We start from the raw sequence: 19,948 nt of genomic DNA on the forward strand, positions 1-19,948 counted from the left end.
GTTAAAGGCTAAATTTGAATAATATAATTAAAATTAAAATTAGGTAAACTTTAATAACAGGGCATAGATATATTTCAATGAAATTGAATTAACAAATTTTTCAACTGACCATGCTATTTCTAGAAATTTATTAGTTTAAACTGGTTGTATGAAATGTTAAGGCAAATTGAGAAGGATGCTTCCTAAATATGTAGATTTTAACTGAAAAACCAATAAAACTTCTTTAAAAAAACAAAAACAAAGTGTAAATATTTCAATTTATCAGCTGTTGAAATTCAAAAGTTACTGGAGGAGGGAGAAATACTCTTGAAATATTTCAATATTACAAATGTTTATAATGTATCATTCAATGTAACATGCAATAGAAGAGGAGGGAGCTGTGTTAGATATGTTCAGTATCTTGAGTTATTTGTAAAAAATAATAAAGGGATATAAATAAATTAATACATATTCAAATGAACTTGAGCTAGGGAGGATTGACTGTAGCAATTGCTACTTTGATTACAGTAACAATGGGTGCACCACAGGAAAACCTGAAGGACCATTTTGGGGACAGATATTGTATAATTGTAAAAAGTCAATGTCACCTTGATGGCCCATAATCAAAGAGACAGATGCTATACTCATAGTAGCAAAATAATGTCATGACTGTTGACATGATGTCCTTTGGAGAAACAACAGAAATATATCCTAGTCATTATGTTTCTATTGCTATTACTGTATTTCTACTTTCTCCATCAGAAACACTAAACCAAGCCCCAGGAAGTAACTGTATAGTGTGGGAAGTCCGCTCCACAGAGAAGGAAATATTAAAAGGGCATAAAAATATATTTCCTCAAAGGATCTTGAAGAGGCAGGAAAGCATGCCCAGTTTTCTTAATAGCCCCAGGTCTCCCTCCCCTAAGCAGAAACCAGTTCTGTAGAAATGCAGATGTAAGTCCAGGAAGGTTGCAGTCCTCCAGCTGGGAGATTAAGAAGACAAAGACACCTAAAATCTGCATGCCTCATCAGCCCAGCCCCAGGGAAGCAGGACATGACCTTTGGACATAATAGGATTAACCCATCACCATCAGAATACCAGAAAGGCACACTCAGACTCATGGCAAAAGTTCATGACACAGGAAATAGCCTCAAACAGGTACAGGAAGCAGCTCCCAACAAAAGGCTCCAGAGGGTATAAAACCCCACTCCCTACATGTGTTCAGTCCTTTTTTTTTGCCAGACCATCTTCCTGTCTGGCTCACCTCTTCAATAAACTACAGCCTTCTTCCCGAAGCAGTTGCCATGTTTATTCCCAGCTTGGATGAACCACGATGAAGACCTTTCTTCCAACAATTTGGCACACCAGAATGGGACTCCAAGCTAATCTCTCCAATGGACTGAGACCAGTAAGCCCCATCTTGCTGGCAGTAGACCCCTTGTGTCTGTGGATGGGTTTCCCAGGCCCTGCCCATGTGGAGCCAGGGTAGTAAAGGGAGTTTTGACTTATGCTCAAGGGCTGCTTTGGAAAGAAGGTGAAAGTGAGTACCTCTAAATTTTAACTTTAAAGCCCAGGGGAACAAAGGAAATGTGTGTATGTCTGTGTGTATGAGTGAGAAGAACTTTTTTCCCCCCAATCACAGTGGGATTTTGCTTCCTCTGGCCTTTCCTAACTGCAGAAAGGATCTGTTCAAGTGGCAGACCCTGGAAAGCATGGGGGTTTGGCCAGAGAGCAGGACCTTTTGTTAGGGAAAAGGGAGAGGCTGTGTGAAAATGGAATGGAAAGAGTGAATGAGAGAATTGGATTTGGGCAATCAGCTGGTAAGGCCCTGTAAGCAAAGCCCTGTTCAGAAGGTGAGGTGGGGCAGTAAAGGAGGTGCTCATACTCATTGCTTTGCAAAAAACGCAGGTCCTCCCAGACTCACGAGGAGTCTGAAAACCGGTAGCAGGAAAGGAGGGGTCAGTACTCATCGCTTGGGGAAAAAAAGCAAGCTCAGGTCCTCCCAGATACACTAGAGGTCTGAAAACCGTGACAGAAGAGGAGGGATCAGTACTCATCATCTTTCAAAAAGGTGCAGGTCCACCCGGACTGACGAGGAGTCCGAAAACCGTGACAAATAGTTCCCAGGGAAGGAGGTAAAGGTACTTCGTCAGGGAACCGAAGTCCTCCCCGGATGCTTTTTCGTCTGAAAAACCGAAGTTTTTTTTTCCCTTTTGTATCTGACTGAGCCAAAGTGAGCTCCACATCTGAGAGGGAACATGGGAAGTGGCAGTTCAAAGGTGACAATTAGGACTCCCCCCCCATATGTAAGAAATGGGCTTTGCTGGGAAACCAATTTGGCTAAATAAAGGTACTTAAAGGGAAACTAAGAAATAGTGATGGGGTCTTCAAACTTGGCCCTTTTATGACTTGTGGACTTTAACTCCCAGAATTCCCCAGCCAGCATGCCTGGCTGAGGAATTCTGGGAGTTGAAGTCCACAAGTCATAAAAGGGCCAAGTTTGAAGACCCCTGAAATAGTGATTCCCCTGAAATAGTGATTCTCTCTCTCTCTCTCTCTCTCTCTCTCTCTGCAACCACGTGGTATGTTTAAGATTTGCGCCTTCCCTAATTTGAATTAACTGAGATTTATGGTGGGAATGGCTAGGATGTATAAAACTAAGACTTCTGTTTCCTTTTCTGTTCTCTTGTCTTTGTGTATATATGTGTGTCAGTCTTTGTGTGTGAGGTAAATGTGACTGTTAATTGTTTCTAATCCAAAGAGAAAAGAATTTTAAAAGTATGCTAGAAATTCTGCTTAAAATAAGCTACCAAAAGGAAATACCCTCACTCTGTTTGTCTGGCCAACAGAGTGAAGAAAATGTGTTTGTTTGTTTGTTTTTCTTCTCCCTTTCTCTCTCTGTACTCTTAAGAACAGCCCAAAGTTAGCAGGAGGGAATGTTTTAAGTTCATCTGCTGGAAAAGCTTCACTCTTGCATGTGTTATAAATGGGTTTTAGCTGTCTATCCTTTTCCTGAAACATATAAGCATTTTTCAATCTCTAAAATGATGTGGTCTATTTTAGAATAAATGTTAAAGGTAGATTCTCCTGCCCCTGGCAAATTGTACACCTTAAAATATTAGGCTTTTAAAATCATTTGGAGCTTTCAGCATTCTCAAGCTGCCCAGCATTTTTCATGTTGCAAGTCCTTAAGTTCTAACATGTTGCAGATGTTCAGTTCAGAAGTGAGATCTTTCATTTATGTTCTCTTACCAGAATCCAGCTTTCTTTTTCCTCATCTGTGATTTCCTCATTTTGTCTGCCTGTCTGCTCCTTTAACCACTGCCTTATTAATGCCTTTTCAAACTCTGCCTGCAAGCTACCTCCGCTTCTCCTTTTCTTATCTATGTTTGCTTTTGTCTGCCTCTCCTGGGATAGTCCACCCAGAAAGGGGGGTGGGGAGAGATCTTGTTCGCATGTCTTTCAGCCTTGCACAGATGACCCCCCCCCCAACCTTTGGAAGCAGAGCACACTGATGCTGCCTCCATCCATTTGAGCCATGGAATTGAGGTTTGAATCCAGCCATCCATTAAAAAGCCACCATACAACCTGAGTGGAACAGATCTTCCCAATTCCTACTATTCCCACAGATGCCTGTGAAATTGCAGAAGAAGGAATGAGCCCTGGTCCCCACGTGAAGCCTCAGAACAAAATTAGGAAGACTATGGGGGGAGGGTGGAAACTCATTGTAAAGTTTTCTTTCTTGCCCCATTTGTATTGTAATAAGCCAGTTGAACGGAGAGATGGCATTTGGGAATAGTTGGCACAGCAAGTACTGAACACCTTGGACTTCTATCTGGTGGGAGGGAAAATTTATCCAGAATGTTTTTATTGCTTGTTTGTATTAGCTGCGTGAGCGCGCGTGCACACACACACACCATTCATAATCACATAGTCTCTTTCACCTACCTTCAGGAAAACTCCAGCCTGATTCTTGCCCTGTGTCATTAAAACTTTGTAGGAACAACTTCCTGCAAATTCCAAGGGGAAGGGAACCAGGCCCCCTCAGGCAATTTGCAATTCATATGCCCTGACTGAGGAAGTAGCAGGAAAGAGATTTCCAAACCTAAGCCCTGAATATCTTTCACTGATGGACTCAGATTGGGAGTCCTAGAGCTCACTGTGCAATTTAAGATTTTTTTTAATAGACTGGCTTGCATACTGGCTAGCCTCAATTGGGCATTGCAAACCTGGATGCACTGAACTAAGAGCTAGGGCAGGAGGCAACCCTTGAAGATGGGCAGGCAGTGGTTATGTACTGAGGCATACCATGGCTGTGATGAATTTTGGGAGGAATGTGCAAACCTGACTGGAAGCTAAAAGTGACATCCAACATTTGAAAATAATTGGCACAGAATATTGGTAACTATAAATTTCTTTTCCATCTAACAAAACCTTTGCTCTGATTTTTAGAACTTTATGGGTTGGAAGCTCCCCTTTGCGGAGCCACTGCAGGGATCGTTTTCTGCTGCCTCCATTAGTGTCTTTCCCCCCTTTTTTGCTTAAAAGTTTAAAGCTTGTTTACCAAGTATCCCTGATCAGATCAATTTTAATCTTGTGCCAGTAAAGGTGTGTCATCCACACTATTGTGGCACAAAGGGGGGGGGGTTGTGGGAAGTCAGCTCCCCAGAGAAGGAAATATTAAAAGGGCATAAAAATATATTTCCTCAAAGGATCTTGAAGAGGCAGGAAAGCATGCCCAGTTTTTTTAATAGCCCCAGGTCTCCCTCCCCTAAGCAGAAACCAGTTCTGTAGAAATGCAGGTGTAAATCTAGGAAGGTTGCAGTCCCCCAGCTGGGAGATTAAGAAGACAAAGACACCTAAAATCTGCATGCCTCATCAGCCCAGCCCCAGGGAAGCAGGACATGACCTTTGGACATAATAGGATTAACCCATCACCATCAGAATACCAGAAAGGCACACTCAGACTCATGGCAAAAGTTCATGACACAGGAAATAGCCTCAAACAGGTACAGGAAGCAGCTCCCAACAAAAGGCTCGAGAGGGTATAAAACCCCACTCCCTACATGTGTTCAGTCCTTTTTCTGCCAGACCATCTTCCTGTCTGGCTCACCTCTTCAATAAACTACAACCTTTTCCCCAAAGCAATTGCCATGTTTATTCCCAGCTTGGATGAACCACGATGAAGACCTTTCTTCCAACAATTCAATAGTATGGAAATAAATAAATTTACCATTATTTAGTGCAAAGTCTGGTACAACAGATGGAACCAGATGGATTCAGTACTAAATTACTAAATTACCAACATTTAGCATGGGAGCTTATAACTTGAGTTATACTGATTCTGAGCATAACATGGAACGTTTGTCTCGAATTTAATCAACATTCACTGACGTCCATTTTTGCAATAATAATTTGTTGTTTGGAGACAATCTGATTTATAAAAATGTTTTCATACCACACTTAACCTGGTATCTTTTGATAATGAAGGCTACTGCTAAGTTTGTAAGCCGCCCTGAGTCTTCGGAGAAGGGCGGGATATAAATGGAATTAAAATAAAATAAATAAATAAAATAATGATTTTTGAAATAAAACATAAATTAGCTTATCCGAGTGGCAGCCATATTTTTGTAGCAGATGTGGACAATTTTTAACTGTTACAGATTTTTCTCCATTTCCAGAGATGCTTTAAACAATTTGGGTTTTATAAATCTCATGCAGTAAGCAAGTAGCTGGTCTTTAAACCACAATATTCTTTGTTGATTTTGCCCCATGCATCACATGAGAATATATCCCATTATTTTATTCTGTTTCTCTTTGTCTTGGATATTAATGTAATTCTATTTTCACCACCCACTTTCTTTCCCTATAGCTGTTGTTGCTCTCATAGGAATTTCCTGCATCCATCTGCTCAAGTGGCTGTGATCCGTGAAAACTTATGTGATAATCAAATTGGCTGGTCTTTTAAGGTACCACAACTCTTTCTTATTTTTACCATTGTCCATTCTGCCAGAGTAAGGTAGTTAAAGCTCAGAAATGTGTGAGGTCTCAAATGGAGGCAGAGTGCTATTATACTCCTTTAATACAGCCCGTTTTTCATGTGCAAAAGTGCCACTTTCAGATGACCTCACAGGGATTGTGGGAAATTATATAGGAGAGGAATGCCAAAGAATGGCATGGGAAAGAATAAGGAGCAGTTTATTTTACAGATATATTCCACTGAAAACAAGTTATGCTGCTTGACTGCTCTTTAGAACTACATAGAGTTGGCTACTTACTAAAACAATATGGGTCACAGGTGAAAATATGTAGTCTATGCAGTCTAATTTCCATGACAAAAACACCACACAATACGACTTCTTTCCTGTAAGAGTGCAAAGACTGGAATAATAAGGTCATGACAGGTCAAAATTGAGATGGTTTGGAAGAAAGAGAAGCTAATGCAGGTCCCAACCATAGATACAGTTATGTGAGAAATTTTAAAGCTGCACTGCAAAATCTACTCATGGAGAAATGATTATTACTGGATTTACTTTCTGATTCTAACTATATTTTGTTAAAAGATTCCAACAAACCAACTCAACTCCGGCCATGTTCACAATTTCTTTTTAATTCAAGTGATTAAAAACAAAATTTTAAATTCTAAAACATGAGCAATGTATTTGCTATTCCACAGAACTGCCTTTTCTGTTACCTATAACTTGTAGAATACCCCCACCTTTTAGCCTTCTGGAAGGCCAATCAAGACTTAGTTGGCTCTTTATCCAGGAACAGGGGTACAGTGGTGAGAAACTGGATAGTTCTTGAGGCATCCCATGCTGATTGAGGCACTGGGTTTTTAGGTTGTTGTGTTTTTTTTGCTGCCTTTTGAGTCAGTGTTATTACTATATTTTTATTCTTATTTTTTATAGGAAGTGAATATACCTCATGCCTTGCCTATTTTCTCCAAAATAACAACCTTGAGAGATGGATTGGGCTGAGCAAGTTACTGACCCGAAGTTACCTTGTGTCTTTCCTGCCTAAAGGCCTAGAACACAGTCTTTATCACACTAAACTAGCTCTTTTAGTGTTTTGGTTTTGTTGTTTGACTGCTGTAGTAAGCCACTCATAGTTATGCTGTGATGGCAGACATACAAATGTTTTAAATACCGTAAATCAAATACAGTAAGTAGTATTTAACCCTGTAGTATTTTAACAGTTGCAGATTATATTAAATCTGTGGGAATACTTTATACATAAAAATCAAGTTTATTAAATAATAAAAAGCACGTCTGACTGAAGACACATCATCCATCAGTAATTTAGTAAACCTCACGAACAAGCTAAACACAACGCTAAACAGTCATTTGCTTTAGGACTGACAATACAGAGAATGGCATGTGGTGATTGAAACAACTAAGCTATGTTTAATTGAACAACCCAGTTTAACACTTTTTAAACTTCTACTTAGCGGGATGTTATTTACTCCCAGAAAAAGTCTTGATGGAATGACAGGTAAAACGCCTTTGGTTCATTCGGAAACAAATTTTTCGGGTAGCAAATGAAGAAGCCAATACTCGCGTCGGGCTATCGTTCCTGTATTACAAAACCCCGGACCACCAACGGATGTTTAATTTCCCTCCTCCAGCCCGCTTTTCGCGCTGCGATTTCCAAGCGTCCCGTAGCAACAGCGAAAGGCGCGCCTTTATCACTCGCGCCGGCAAGACGAAGAAGCCGCGATTAGGGAGACCGGCCGACCACTCCCACTCTTCCCCCCCACCTTTTTTTTTTGGCCCGGAAGGAGTTGCCTGCTTGGCCTCGGAAGTTGTCTTGGGCAGGGTCCGGCCCAGAGCGAGGCCTGCCTGCTGTTCTTGGGACTGGAATTCCAGCTAATCCAGCCGGGGGTGGACTCCGGTCGGTTGTCTCTAGCCTCCTGCAAGCCACTCGGCCTCATGAAGAAGGTGAGGGCGGAATCTCTCTCGGTAGCCGCTTTTGCTGCTTCTTTCCTGGTCCCCCGCCACGTCCGGCGCTTCCACTCCTTTAGGGTTTTTGGGTCTGAGGTTGCTTTGTCGGTTTGACTTTGAAAGAGGAAGGGGGAGAAGTTGGCAGCAGGAGCCATTCCCTTCTTCGGTGCGGTGGGAGGAAGGCTCGGGGCGAAGGGAACGAGATGCCCCTTCCCTGCCACCGGAGCAGGGGAGTCCAGGCGAAGGCTGCGGTCCGAGGCGGGTGGGTTGCTGTTGGTATTGGTGGCCTGACAAGGCTCGAAGGGGAGTGGGCGACAGCGGAGATGGCAGGTGGGATGCCGATACGTGCGCGTTTGGGGTGGTTGTTGCTGTTGTTGTTTTACGAACGTCTGAGTGCTCTTTGACGAGCGTGTCGGCGAGAACTGATGTCAGTTAAAGTTCCGCTTCGTCGTGGTTTGAGATGCGCTTACATGGTTTGCATTAGCTCTTCCTGAGTTTTGGTGCCTTCCAGATGTGTTTGACGTTATGCCGCCCATCATCTCCAGATCTCACGCGGAGTGGGTCCAGTAGGAATTACGGTATATTCAAAGACCTTTGGGTGATAACAGTTTGGCTTCGACGGTCGCACTCCTCTCACGAAGCGAATCACTCCAGGGCCTCCTTCTCAGAAGTGTTGATGTTGATTGAGCCTTCTCTGGAAGCGGGAGGGATCATTGAGCAGTTTGATGTCCGGTTTCGGAACACTTACTAACCTGACCCGGTCAAATCACATTATGGCCTAGTGCAGCGTTTCCCAACCTTAGGAACTTGAAGATGCGTGGACTTCAACTCCCAGAATTCCCCAGCCAGCATAGCTGGCTGGGGAATTCTGGGAGTTGAAGTCCACGCATCTTCAAGTTCCTAAGGTTGGGAAACGCTGGCCTAGTGGGGTCTGTGAACACAAACAGTGCTCTCCCCCCTATTAATAAGAAACAAAGTGCGGTTCTGATAAACTGAGGCTGATAAATAGATTCTGGAGTTGGCTCCTTGTCTGTGTACTTATTCTTTGGAGTTTTCATGGTTTGAAGAGCAAGGATACCCAGTTTTTAAAACAATCAAAATAACTATTTCAGTTTGATGACTGCATTTGGGGAAAAAAAAGATGGCAGACCTTATGTCTCAAATTCATGTAACTTTGCAGCTAGAAATGGTGGAACAGAATAACAGATTGCCATATAGTACAGCATTTCTTGTTTAAGAGAATATTTGCTATCACTGGCAAAATGTGATAGTTTTCTGGGAAAATCCGTAGGCATTCTGAGACTTTTTTTCTCATCAAACACTCTCAAGAAATGCTTTTTAACACTATTTAAATAGGTACAACTTTTTAAATATAATAAGCAATTTTATTTGTATAGGTATAAAGCTTTGTTTCTAGATCTCCTAGGTTCCTTATATATTTTTTTACAATAACTCAGTAATGCAGTGTTCTGCTGTGAGCCTGCAAGCTAATAAGAAATCAAATTAATCACAAACTATCAAACAAGTTCTAAATGCAAATAGACCTAGTAAAATATTTAAATAGGTTTTCAGAATATTTTCTGATACATTAAAATATCAAAGGATTCTTTTTCAGTCAATATGATGATCTAAATCAGACATGTCAAACTTGTGATGTCATGTGAGGTTGCACAATGTATCGGAGCTTTTTTGCCATTGCTGGCAATAGGGTGGGCGTGGTTTCTTCATGACGCATCCGGCCCATGGGCCAGCAGTTTGAAACCCCTGGTCTAAATAAATTAATTTTATTTTCTGCATATTTCTCTTCAAAGGTGTACTAACTTAGATTGAGCAAGATAGTTATTCTCTCATCTCCTAGAACTGTAAACACATTAGAGACCACTGTTTTGCAATCTCATTGGGAGGAGCAGCTGTCTGGAGCACTTGTGGGCAATCTCAAATCTTTTCCTTGTCTGGAGAGGAATTGCAAAGAGTTGGTCTACTTCCTGGCTCTTCATTTTGCCGCATTTGTCAGCTTTGTTTTTCACAGAGCTGTTTTTGGTCTGCCATTTCTTCCTGCATACATATGTTGCTTTTCAGGCTAAAACAAAATGCTTCATATTGATTAAATAAAGATTAGACCCTTCCCTAAGATTTATAAATTTAAAAGAATGGAAGTTGAGGGAAAAAGAATAGTGGAATTTTATCTGATAACATTTGAACAAAAGATCGAGCCTTCAGTATGCCTTTATTTCCAATTTTGATTGGATGTTTTTGAGCTGATAAGAAGAGACTATGTCATTTTCCTGCGGTGTTTTTCTCTGGCTAGTGAAAAAGTTTTGATTTGCTTTCCTTTAGGTATGCAGCTTTAAGGCAAGTGGCAGTTTAATGTGAATAGAGATCTTCTTATGATTAGTACATTCGATATACAAAGTTAAACGTGGTTGGCTAATTTTGTTTCACTTTTAAATCCAACACTTCTTGTATCATAGGCAATACATAATTTGGTTCACACAGAGATTTTCAAACGGAGTTACAATTTTGGGGTGGGGATTGCAAATAAATTGGGAAGGTCACTGACTTTTTTTCAAGATGACTCATTCCATGCTTTGTTCCTACTTTACATAGTTAATCCCCCCCCTTCAATTATTCCTTCATGAATAAAACTTATCATTATTTTAGCCGGTCACAGTACCACAAAGTCTGAGAACTCCAGCCATAGGAATAGAATACCCTAACTTTTCTTCTATTTTTCCTTTAAGCAAGTCTATAATCTTATCTCACATATTCTTTAGTAAGATTTACTGTATTCAGTGGTCAGATAATTAAGTTAAAAAGTCTAAGTTGTATGTAAGTTGAGTTTTGAACATTTTTTTTAAAATGTCTACATTAAGTTTTAAGTAAAGTGCTTTTTTGCAGAATAAAAATCAAGTTACTCATATTTTTTAAGAAAGACTGCAGAAATCTTTTATTAGCTTTCTTGAAAGACTAAAGCAAAAATATTTTGAAATACTTAAGTGATCTTTAATTTGCTATGTTAAATATTAGGAACATATACTATTTTCTTCTATAATTTTTAATATATTGTAATTCCATTAAAATTATATTTATAGGAAATATTGAAAGTTAGTATACCATTTTTAATTTTTAAAATGCATGAGTTATAAATATTTTAGTACATTAAATACTTTTATTTTACTTGTATTTGTGTGTGTATGCACACATACACATTAATCTGATTTGCACAGAATTTAGTTTATTTGGATCTACATCCTATATGAATTGGCAAATCCTTGCCCTGAACTTGATGTGGCAGATTGGATTGCATTCAGGTGAGGTTGTTACAGCAGAAATCCCTATGCTCCAATTTAATGGTTTGTGGAATTTTTAAGAAACCAAAACAATTCCTTCCTAGTATTGCATACCTTGTCTATATCCCAAATCATTTCCAAGAGTGCTCAGAATTATTTCTCAGGGAGGATTTTTTTTCCTCATGCAACTTTATTGTGTACAACTGTACTGAAATAAACGCTGCCAGGGGTTTGCGGCATATGTAATTTAGGTTATGCAAATAAAAAGTTGAAATATAGGTGAACAATGCGAAAATGCCCTCTTTTCCTATTCTGCGGATGTAGGGGGACTAATGCCTTATGATGTGTCCAATTTGCTGTAAAGCTTGAGTGGTTAAATAACATCTGGGCAGCTTTCTCAGTATGGGAAGGAGCCATAGGAGCTTTCACTTTTTTGCCTCTAATATTATTTTGTCTCAGCCATGTGAGGTTGAGACTTACTTTCCTCCCTTTTTCTTGGGGAGTTTGAACTCCATTCCCATGCTTCTACCTTGAGCCCCAAGGAGGAAAGAGGGCTGTTGTTATCAGTCTTTGAATGATCTGGTTCTTGACTTCGGCTGTTTTTGAAAGAGACTTTATTTATGTCGATGGATTTTGAATTTCCAGGCTAGAATGAGGGCTGAGAATGCTTTAGGAAACTACAGTATATGTTTTGTATATTGTGTATTCCCTTTTATCTCATATAAAGCATAATTGGATTTGAATTCTAGTGTATAGGAGAGGCTGACACTGGCAGTAGTATGATTGTTTTTAGCTTCGAAAGAGGGCATGTTGAAGTGGGACATCTGAGTGTGTTGGGATGTAAAGTTTGAACTGAAGTGATGTCCTTCTTGTCATTAGTTGATAGTCTCCTTCTGTATATATTGGTATAGCGGTATTTCCAGAATAGCTAGATGGATAAAAGATGCATTAATAACATCTTTATCCCTTTTTTTATCCCATCTGTTGATGAAACAGAATGCAGTCCCACTCAGTACCTTGTATAAATGTGACCATAATGCCACTAGAGAGACAATGTGCCTTATTCTGTGATGTCTAGTCAAACTCGGACACAGTGATGTATATACTTTAAGTGACTACAGGCAGTCTTCAGCCTATGACTGTAATGGAGCCTTCCTGTTACAGTCACAAGTGGTGATAACCGTTAAGTGAGACGGCTTTGCTTAATGACTCCCACCCTCTGCTCTCCCTGATAGCACCATTAAATGAACACACAGGACGTTGAAAGTGAGCATATAGGATACCTCATGGGTGGGGGAGACCCTGGAATGCCCGCTATCCAGGTAGGTCCATAGAGGAGGGAGATAAGCAGCAAAAAGCCTCCAAACAGCCTAGCATTGGGGAAGAGCCCAGCTGGATTAGGGCCCGGTGCCATGTTCTAATGCCAGAGAAGCTTCCAAACAAGCCTCTGTGCTGACTGATGAAGATGTGTTTGTGGGCTGGACCTCTGCCCTGATGAGCTGCTATCTGGAGACTGCAAAACTCTCCTGAGGTTTGGGGAAATCAGCTGCTTGCATGCCAAGGCAGCAGTTTCAGGAAGAGCTTCTCAATATCTTCCCCTTACTAAACCCACTGCCTCCCCAAGAAATCCACATTTCTTCAGTAAAGAAAACAAAAATAAAAAGATGGGGGGGGGGAGACTTGTTGATCTTTTTCTCCCCTCCCTCCAAATGAGTGCTGAAACTAAAATCTCCATCTCTGTTCTCCGATCTTCATCTTTTTAAATTTACCTCATTTGCTAAATTTACTCCATGCCTGAAAAGATGGTGACAACATCTGGAAGTTACCTTGATGAGTGATTGCCAAGCTGAAGAATAGAGGAAACAAAAGGAAGCAAGAAAAAAAACAACCCCATTTTTTTCCTGCAGTTTGCGTGAAGGCAGTAGCCCCCAACCTTTTGGGCACCTGGGACCGGTAAAGTTTTATTGATTTTTTTTTACCAGAATTCAATAGTAATCATTCAACAAAACTGTGCTGAATATCTTATTCACTAATACAAATTAAATTCCTAATCCCTAAATCTTTTCTCTAACCATTGATAAAATAGGTGCCCAAGTTTGAAAATATTCTGCTTCTTCTTTTCATTTCAACCTTAAAGTCTTTCCATTTCCGCACAGTCTAGTATTTTTTAAATTATTTCTCTTCTGGTGGTATTTCTTTGTTCTTCCAATATTGTGCTCTTTTGGGCACCTGGGACCGGTTCTGTGGAGAGAGGTTTTTCCGTGAACCGAAAGGGCCGTGATTTTGTGTGCTGTCTGCATCCCATGGATGGGGCTTTGCTTGTTTGTGCAGCCCAGTTTCTGGCATGCTGCAGCTCAATGCTGGTCCACATACAAGGGTGAGGACCCCTGCATTAAGGAACTGAAGAAAAAATGGCTAGAGCACAACATGTGCATTAGTGGTCAAGGCAGAAGCTGGCTCCTTGGAAGCCTTTTTACCGTTAGTCTGACTGCCTTTAGGATCCACGTAGGACTCGTCTAAAGGCAGACAAACAACAAAAAGCTTTGCAAGGAGCCAGCTTCTGCCCTGACCATTCACTGCACATGTCAAGGAAAAGTTTTGAAAAGTTCCTTCTGAAGTTGCTGCCTTTGCATGCAAGTAGCTGGCTTCTTAAAGACTAGCAAGAGCCAGGAGAGGTTTGCAGTCTTCCAATGACCAGCTGATCATGGCAGAAAAATCCAAAAGGAGCCACCATTTCTGCAAGGAATTGTCAGAGCATGAAAATGGCAGCTGTTTCCAGGAGGCATGGAGAGCAGGCTCAAGCAGTCTCCTCAGAGCTCAATGGGGGCACTGCAGCATCCCTGTGGTCAGTCATAAGGGGAAGTGATCATGGGGGTGCTACCACCACCTTAACTTTGAAACAGGTTTGTATGTAGCTTTTGAAGGCCGTTCTAATCTTGAATGGCCATTAAGTGACCTGTCGTATCTCGACGACTACCTGTATATAACTATTTAACATTTACATCTACAATGGGAATTGCTTAAAAGTAAATGGAATGTTACTGGGGATATACAGCTTGCTTTTATAACTATCTCACTTGTTTGGCAGTGTTCTCAGAATCAAGCTTGCAATTAAACCTCTATCCTAAATAAGGTATTCTGTTAATTCATGTAAAGAGCTTTTGCCACCCTAGTAACTGTCCTGAGGGATATTGTAATGCAGCTCATTTGCTTTTTAACATAGTACTAAAATGCTAAATTGGCATTATGGATGTCTTTTCATGAATTACTCATGTAAACACAGTGATTTTTTTATGAGTCTATGGACAGAGTCCCTCTAATGAGCATCTAATTAAAAACAAAAACAAGCCACTGCAAGTATTTTCTGAAACAATTTTACTTTAGTGGTACTTAGCATATTTATCCTGATGGCAATTTATCATTACCTCATGCCAATTATTTGGTGATATAATTTGTTATACTTTTTATACCATATTCGAAAACGTTATTTTTAATAAAATTTATGAAAACTTTGTTCCTGAAAAAGCCTTTCTTAATCCTTATTCATTGTGACCACCCTATTTATAGCGTAAGAAATGGTATAGAATGTTGTATTTTCTCTGGGTTGGTACACATTCAATCTCTGCTTAGTCCTGAGCATTACAAAGTGACTCAGGAACAATGAAGCTCTCATGCTTGAGTATGTTTGAAAGATAAAATGGTGGAGTAAAGTAGGCCTCATTAGAGCAAAAATGCATTACAATCTGTAATGTATGGAAAACATGACACTCTGGTAAATACCAGTTTTTTAATTGTTTCATAATGTTGTATAATAATGGTGAACTAAATAACGTGGTCATAGAGTTGGAGATTATGAACATGTCTAATTTAATGAAAAGAAGGATGAGGGGTGACATGATATCAATGTTCCAATATCTAGGACTGCCACAAAGAAGAGGGGGGATCAACCTATTCTCCAAACCACCTGAAGGCAGAACAAGAAGCAATGGATGGAAACTAATCAAGGAGAGAAGCAACCTAGAAAAATTTCCAATTAATCATTGGAACAACTTGCTTCAGAGGTTGTGGGTGCTCCAACACTGGAAGTTTTTAAGAAGAGATTAGACAACCATTTGTACAAAATGGTATAGGGTTTTCTGCCTGAGCAGGAGGGTTGGACCTCCAAGGTCCCTTCCAACTCTTATTCTGTTATTCAATTAATAATCCCTATTATCATCATCTTTTAAGACTTCTGTGGTATGTCATTCATATCTCTCTTGGCCTTTTATGTAATAGGCAGAAATTGAGCTGATGCTGCTGGGGGCAACTCAGGTAATAGCAAATTTACTTTCCAGGAATATTGCAAGATTCTAATGCAATGCCATTAATCCTGTAACAATTTATCTGGGCATTACACTGTCTGACCTTGGGGTGAATTTGCTGTGATATCCACTCCTGGGAAGATTGGCAACTGTTTTGAATGTTTTCCACTTGTGAATAATCTTCCTCACCGTAGAATGATGGATTTTAAGCTGTTTGGAAATGGCCTTATAACCCTTCCCAGACTGATGGGCAGCAACAATTGCTTCTCGAAGATCATTGCTGATGTCTTTCCTAGTCATCATTGTGTTAACACACACTTAATGCTGGAGACCAGCAAACTCCTAAAAGTTTGGCTTTTATAGAAGTAATCATACTTACTAATGATCAGTTGATCAAGGGCACTTGATTAGCAGCACCTGATTGTTACTTAGCCTCTTCATACTCATGGAAACAATAAGGGTGTACATAGTTTTTCACACATGGCTTCTTCATTTGGCTTTCTTTTTGTAAAATATGATGTATCACGTAATGCCATCTGTTATTCATCTAAGGTTGTATTTACCTACTTTTAACAACGGCTAAGAACCAGTGATTTTTACTATGTCCTGCTTTGTAAAACCATGTACTTAATTTTTCACATGACTTCTTGAGGTTTACATTCTCTCTGGGATGAGTAATCTTTTAGTATTTTGGGCTAAAAGATATTTTCATACCAGTTCCTACTGGATAATCTCAATATTACACTACAATCCAATGCTTTATTAGGAAAACGCTTTCCAGAAAAGAAACAGTAATCAGTGATGGTTTTAAAAAATCCCATCAAGAGAAAAAAGGTACCAAAGAACATCACTTCCAGCCTGCTCTTTGTTAAATAGATTTGCAACTCTCTACTTTCATAACAACAGCCATTTTATTAAAGAGAAAGTATTGCATTTCAGTCATTTTGTGTGAGATCCCACTAAACATTTTAAAAAATCTAATGTGCCCCCACCAATATACAAAAGGATATCTATAAATACAGGAAGAATATTAACTTGAATTCAAAAACTATTGCTATCTGAGGCTACCATGTATGCATAGTCAATTCAGAACTCTAAAAGTCAATTCTAAACATATTTTTGAGTGAATGAACTTCCTTGGATTCATTCAGAAGGATTACTTGAAAGTAAACAGACATTGTACTGCATTGTTAAGCTTTACCTCTGTATAATTATTTTGCATTACTAAGACTGTTCTTTCATCTCCCATCATTCATGCACTTATATTTTTCCCCTGTTATACTGAATATTTTATTGGTACTATCCCAGAGCCTATAAGGGTTGAGTGTACATACTAGAAAATAAATTAATTAAAAAAATAAATTAAGAAGAGTTATATTATTTTAATTCTTTTCTACACAGGCAAATAATAGACTTTCAATTGAATGAATATTAAGAAATACTAAGTGCATATTTTAAATGTAAGATGGGTATTTTTAATTAATAGAGGTTTCTAAAAAAATAATGCATTTTTCTTGCTCCAAATCTTCAACAGTACAAACAATTCTGCAAACTCCTAATTGTTAGCATAAAAATCACTATGGAATAAACTGAAAAGGAAAGAAAAACATAAAGACAGGAAGTGGAATGTTCAATAAAAACTAAAGGAAAGAGTTAAAATGAAACATTTTTTCCCTTTCAGCAATATGAGAAAACTATACAGATAAAATCATTAAGTAAAAACTTAATGAATTGTATGAATGAAAAACAAAAACCATGATTGGGGAGGGGGCACAGTACATAAAGAATTTGAAACAAGACACCAAGAGAAATTTCTTCACTTAGTATAATAGACTATTTGATGCATTAAAGTTACCATTGAGCTGATTCAGCACTTACGGAAGATTCTTGCCTGAATATTTAGCCCCTTTGTCTACATATACAATTCCTGTTTGTGATAAGCTCCAATTAACTAGCAATCCATCAATTAATCATAGCTTCCTGTTTTATCCAAATTAGGAAGATAAGGTTAGCAGTGCAGGACAAGCTGAGTACATTTATGAGAACCATAAATAAGTCAGTGAAGAATCAAAACTTTGGCTCATAACATTCATGGTTTAATAGGTATTATGGGACTGGGATGTTTTCTATCTGGGATATTTTCTATCCCTGGAGAATCTGATGAATTTACCCTAGAGTAAGTGGGTTAGGACGCTGAGCTTGTCGATCAGAAGGTTGGCAGTTTGGCGGGTCGAATCCCGAGTGCCGCGTAGCAGAGTGAGCGCCTGTTACTCGTCCCAGCTTCTGCCAACCTAGCAGTTCGAAAGCACGTAAAAATGCAAGTAGAAAAATAGGGTGGGAACCACTACGGTGGGAAGGTAACAGTGTTCCGTGTGCCTTTGGCGTCTAGTCATGCCGGCCACATGACCACGGAGACGTCCTCGGAAAAGTGCTGGCTCTTCAGCTTTGAAACGGAGATGAGAACCGGCCCCTAGAGTTGGAAACGACTAGCACGCATGTGCGGGGGAACCTTTACCTTTAATAAAAGATTTAGCTGTTGGTTGGTTGAACCTTTATGTATTATCCTTGAGAAATTGTAGAGAATTCCTATGAATCTGAAGTTGTTTTAATATTCTAAGCTATAATGAAGCTGCTAAACATAGCTTCATAGCTCACAGGATAGGGAAACCATATCTAATAAGGATTTTGTGTGGCAAAAGGCAGAAACTGCATGAACAAGCCAAAATTATTTCATATGTCAGATTATTCTGTTGCATGTGTGACCTGTATTTCTCTTAGTTTTTCATTTTACATTAGTAAGTCTTATTTATTAACTATGCATTAATTGTAGCCATTGGTGAGCATAGTGGGTCATAGTTTCAGAAATATTTTCTTAACCGAGAAACAGAATGATTAAGGACAGGCAAAAAATCAGTGGCAACTTTCTATTAGCTTCTCCATTGAATTTCCTTGTGGGAAGCTGAATGAGTATTGGAAACCTTCCTCCTTCCCCCCACCTCCCAGCAGGCAGGTAAGTGGTTGCTTTTGGGTGGGAAAGGAGAAAGGGATTGTGCAAATGACCAGGAAGTGTTGAGGAATGTTCAAAATGAGGACAACATGAACCCTGCAATAACAGCAATCCAGTAGCACTGAAGCAACCACCTCTCCTAAATTTCATTCTCTCAGGAGGGAGGGGTCCCGGTATTCTGTAAGTTAGCTCATTTGAGGTATTTTAGTTGACAAAGTTTTGCCCTATATGCATTGTTTCGCTCAGTTAAAGGTTCTAGACAGGAGGGTTTTAATAGCATATAGATTAGATTTCTTCTACTATATATTCCACCACTCCAGCCTCTGCAATTCGTTCACACACTATATCTTCCATTATTGTATAGCTAGTATAGCCATGAGATATGGTCTCAGGGAATTACAGAGATTGAAACTGCATATAACTCATGGACAACAGATGTATAAGATTGAAGGGTGAGGAACACTATTATTTGCATTGACTTTGCTAGAATTTACAGAACAGTTATTCCTTTTTCAGAATTGGAGAAATGGCACAAGTTTCCTAACATTAAATCAATTGATAAAACAACAGCTCCACAGTTCAACCAAATAAATGCATAAGTCTATAAGCCAATTTCTTCCATCTCACGGTTTTCCTACTGTGCCTCTGTTCAGAATCTCCAAGTCTATGACCATGTTATTTAGTTCACCGTTATTCCACAACACTATGAAACATTGATTAAAAAACTGGTATTTACCAAATTGTCATATTTTGCATACATTACAACTTGTAATGCACTGTTACTTTGTGTCTCCTCTAATGAGGCCTACTTTACTCCACCGTTTTATCCTCCAAACATTCTCAGACATGAGGGTATGATTGTTCCTGAGTCACTTTGTAATGCTCACGACTAAGCAGAGATTGAATGTGTACCAACCCAGAGAAAATACAACATTCTATACCATTTCTTACGCTATACATAGGGTGGTCACAATGAATAAAGATTATAGAGGACTGTGTGCATATATAGACACACACATATTTGTAGGCATGCTTTTACCAAACTCTAGTGCTTCAGTACAAGTTAGATGATCTATGAAATACTGTTTATCCCTTTTTGATTCATATATTTTCTCATTAAGTAGAGAAGCAAAAAAGATTATACTGTAGTGATAATGATGCACACATTATCAGAAAGAAAAAGACCACATATAATGTGGTGTAAGAAAAGCAGTGAAAGAATGCAACAAAAACCCATAATATGTCATAGTAATAAAGAATTACAATTTCCTTTTTATGACAATATATCACCATCACTATTGTTTTTATTGCTCTTGTTATTAATTACAAAAATAAATAGAAAATAGAAAAGGAAAAATAGTCAAACAACAAAAATCAGTCTAAGTCACAAATCTTTACACAAGGAACTTAGCAAATTAAATACATGG

The 19,948-nt window shown here is 39.2% G+C and overlaps 1 protein-coding gene across 1 annotated transcript in view; it reads left to right on the plus strand.

Annotated features, from left to right (window-relative positions):
• Positions 1-7,798: 7,798 nt before the first annotated feature.
• The window catches only part of FRS2 (fibroblast growth factor receptor substrate 2), a 48,463-nt gene continuing 36,313 nt past the window's right edge, over positions 7,799-19,948 (plus strand). The window contains exon 1 of the mRNA XM_081330955.1: positions 7,799-7,920. The gene's annotated coding sequence lies outside the window, so the exon portion shown is untranslated. The remainder of the gene's footprint in view (positions 7,921-19,948) is intronic.

The sequence above is a fragment of the Vipera berus genome, assembly GCF_964194415.1.
Source record: "Vipera berus genome assembly, chromosome: 6".
NCBI lineage: Eukaryota > Metazoa > Chordata > Lepidosauria > Squamata > Viperidae > Vipera > Vipera berus.